Here is a 4282-nt window from a genome sequence, read left to right as displayed (position 1 = left end):
TTTAAAAAAAACTAGTGGTCACTGTGGTCTGGGAAGTACACATACTATTGCTTCTATACCTACAGCTGCAGTGCTCTCAGCTACTCAAGTGTGGAGTTACTTCTCCCCTGGGTTTTCTGATAATCTCCAAATACACTCTGCTGTTGCAAATCTGGCTTTTGTCTCTGTCTCCCTAAATATTCCAAATCACTTTCTGCAAAACAGCAATGTCTTTTAATTGTCTTACCCAGTGATCAATCCTTGGTGTAGGTTACCAATAGAAAGCAATCTGTGACAGGCTGTATGGTGTGATCACTGCAGGCAGCCTGAGCTCATATTAAATGTAATTCTTACTATAATTCATGTTGCTTATTAACACGTTGCAGGCCTGATCCTGCTTCCTTTGAAGCCGATGACAAAGCTTCCATTGAACATAGCAGGAGGTGAAGGGGGGCCTTTGTTGCTTGACAAAAACCCAAAACATTATGGTGCTGAAGTTATTTGAAGAGTGTAGAACCAGCTGTTGTTAAACTTTGTGTTTTTTTCTTACCCCTAATTTGTTTTTTCTTGAAGCTACACCTCCTCATTACACTGAAATTTTATAAAAGCTGTAGAGCTTTAACCTTTGCCTCATTCTCAGGTGTGTTTCTGAGTGGCAGCAGTTCCCAATGTTCTGTAGATGGCATGCAGGGTGCAACGAGATGCAAATGTCTTTGCTCTGCAAGTCWGGCCACCCACGCTCACTTCAGCAGCAGAATTGCAACGTTCCCCAGCTCATCCACAGAGCTATCTGGCCTCCTGCGCCCGACAAAGGGCCGTCTCAAATTGGCTAGGTTTGTTAACAGAGTTTTCTGCCTCCAGATTCACCTGTGGGGACACAAAAGTGACAGCCATCTCATAGAAACGTTGATGAGTTTTCTCAACCCCCCTCGTCTTCAGGAGGGCTGCTGCAAGGTCCCAGGGGTGTCTGGGAGCGGTGGTCGCTTGGCAGGTATGTAGGCTGCTCCAGCCCTTGCTCTGTGTCACCTGGCTCCCAGTTGCTTGTGGCACTCGTAGGCACGAGCAGCATGCTGCCTGGGCAGTACACCTCTTTAGCCTGGCCTCTCATTCAGTCTGGATGCACGTTTTTCCTCCCTGTGGTTTTGCTTCAAGTTTCAAGCTTTTTTGAGCCCAAGATTTACAAAATKTGCTTGAGGCTTAATAACGTGCTCTGGATTTTTAGTGGCCAATGTTGGATTTGCTGTACTCTTTCTCTGTCCCCCCTAAGGTGTCCAGGAGCGTGGATGAAACTGAGCTGGCTCTGTCCCTTGCCCTCCAAGCTGCAGGGCAGAGGAGCTGGGCGGCTGCCAGATACTGAGCCCAGCCTCTGGGCATGGCCACCAGGTCTCAGCCCCGTCCTTCGATAGGAGCCCAGGATCTGCTGACCAACCACAGTCCCCTTCCCTCTGGTGTCCCAACGCGGCCTCTTTTGCTAGGGTCACACCTCAATGCTTGCTCCTCCCTTGATACCTGCAACTCCCATTTGTACCAGTGGGATATAGTTTTTTAACAGTCTGTGTGCATGGTTTTTGCAATTGCCTTGTGCAAGCAGAAATAACACTGTAATCTGAGCGAGCTACGGAGCCTTGAAAGCTATCTGCCTGTTTTGCTTGGATTTCAGTGTGCTGCCACCTCACCTATTGAGCTAAATTTCCCATTACAACTTGAATTTAAATATTCTAATAAATTTGTTTTAGAAACTCTTACAGCTCCCTTGTGCCATTTGCAGGGAAACACTCTCTGGGTTTTTTTCTGGGAGATGGAGATTTCTTTGTGCTTGGGGTGACTGATTGAATTTTACCTGCGCTAAATTATATTTGCACATTCTAGTAATTGCAAAGGGCCACACAGAGAAACAAAGCATTGACTGCTGTTGTACTGGGATTTCCCAGATGTATAATTTCAAATTGATATGAAAAAAACCTTGCAATGCATTAATAATAGCAGAAAATGTAACTCAGTTGGCCAAGGGTGAACAGAGGCTTTTTTCTTAGCTACAAAACAAGCTATAGACCTCAGGTGACTAGCATTTATTGTTAGAATGGGTTTTCTATTGCATACCTTCTGAAACACAAAATAAAGATTTATACTGACCAACTTTGCTGTATATAACAGATCGGGATCATACCTAGGAAACAGTGTTTTTTTGAAGTGAAAGCAGAAGGTTTTTGTCTAATTCAAAGGCAGTTCTCTATTATTCAGTCTTCTGGCAGGTCACCTGTCCTTTTTCTGCTGCACAATATTATCTCATGGTTGGGAATATTATGACACTGAAAAAGAAATCTTTGACAAACAGCACATACTTTTCAAATAAAGTCAGAGTGCCACTAGAATGAAATGGAATAATGCTCAGTAATGCCACCAATAGTCTGTCTACATGTTTATTAATAAAGCACAAAGATTAGCTTTCTAAAGGCATAGGCCAATGCCAGAGGACTGTTTTTCCCGCTCTCCACGAAATGAAAGGAGACCAAAAGCCTCGATATACATTTAATAATATATCTAACACATGTTATGATAAAGTGCTTGAGCACGCACTTCTGCCTGACCAGCTGATTAACTGAGCACATACACATGTTGCACGTAAATACTTCACTGAAATCATACCATAGAAAGAACATACTGGGTTAAAGAGAGAAGGACACACAAATTATTTGCACTTCAATCTGAACAGGAATCGTAATATCCTGCCATGGGTTTCTAAGCAAAGAGAAGATATTTACAACCCTCATACTAGCCTTGGATGTCGCTAATTTGGGTGTCCCTGACTTGCACCCCRGAGTGGACTCCTCCATAGAGCAGACCTAGAGCAGCGGCTTAAGGTCGCCTCTGTGGAGCTYCTCCCGAGTATCCCCAGTCTGCCTCACCAGACTGTCCCCGGTACGCTACAAAGCACCCATGGCAGCCTGTCCTTACGGGAGTGTTTCAGGACCCTGTCTTGAAGGCTGGGGGAAAGATCCTCTGCCTGTGTATGTTATCACACCTCCCTGCCATTGATTTCAGAAGAAGGCTGGTACTTTACAGCGGATCTCGGTAGCTGGTTACCACTTCTGCTCTTGCCATCATCATGTAAGAGCTGGATCTCTGTTTCTCAGAAAGGGGAGGCATACGCTATCTTGTTACTCTCACCATTTTCCTGTTTTGTTTTGCACTGTGCTTTTTCTGGTACGATRCTACCAGCAGCAATAGCAAGCTTGTATTATCGCTACCATTTTTAATGCTGCGAGCAGTTGTAACTGGAAGCTACTGTCTCATCTGTGCCTTACGAGCACTTCTTCCTTGCCACTTCAGACTCTGGGAGTATACAGCTCAACTATTGCTGCCTTCATGCTCTTGCAAATTTTAATGCATTATTAATAAATTTGTAACATATTTCTTCAAGCTCTTTAGCAGAAAATGTTATTTCAGTGCTGCCTCTGATAAGAGCCTTAGTCGCCATGTGCACTATTTCCAAGCTACCACACAACCTGAGCTTTTAATTTGTTCCCCCTTTCAAATACAGGAAGGACCTTCTGAGAATAATATTCCTTATTATCTGATTGCTTTTGTGAATCGTTTCCTGCATTTCTAGGTATGCTTATCATCATATCATAGACAGTACAGATGGGAGACCTATTAAGTAATCTAGCTCATTCTCTCCCTATTACCCTCAACACGAGAGATCATTTAATTTGTGGAACATATTCATGTTCAGATAAATCCAGATTTGGGCTTTAGAAAAAAATTAATAATGAGCAATGGGAAAAAAATAACAACAATAGCAGGAAGAAATCCCTCCGAAAGGAAATATTTCCATAATTGCTGAAGAGGGTAATCTGTCCCTGGTCTCAGATCAGAAATATCCTTGCAAAAGCCAGACTGGGCCTCTTCCTGCTCCAAAAAGGTGCTGCCTGACTTGGGGAAAGAAGATAGCAGTTCCTGTCTTGCCCTTGCCATGAAAATTKGAGGATGAAGGAAGAAAAATGCCAATTAGCTGAAAAACCTTAGCAACTAAATGGTCTTTACTGTGAGTCCAGAGGCTAATGACAGAGTAAGGAGATGGTGAGAGAGTCACAGAAGGATTTGGGAAGAAAAGAAGATTGACAATTTTTGACTGAAAATGTATTTGTTGAAAAATAGTGAACTGACAAAACTGAAATACTTCAGAGAAACATTTCAACTTCTTCAAAATGTCTTAATTTTTGATAAAAAGTATGTAATAGAAAATGCCTATATAATTTTCTGCAAGTGTTAACAGTTTTTCAATTGATAAATCAAATTTACT

Source organism: Rhea americana, unplaced genomic scaffold (assembly GCF_003343005.1).
Source record: "Rhea americana isolate MKP2758 unplaced genomic scaffold, rheAme1 scaffold_87, whole genome shotgun sequence".
Lineage (NCBI taxonomy): Eukaryota > Metazoa > Chordata > Aves > Rheiformes > Rheidae > Rhea > Rhea americana.
Note: the sequence above shows the minus strand (reverse complement) of the source record.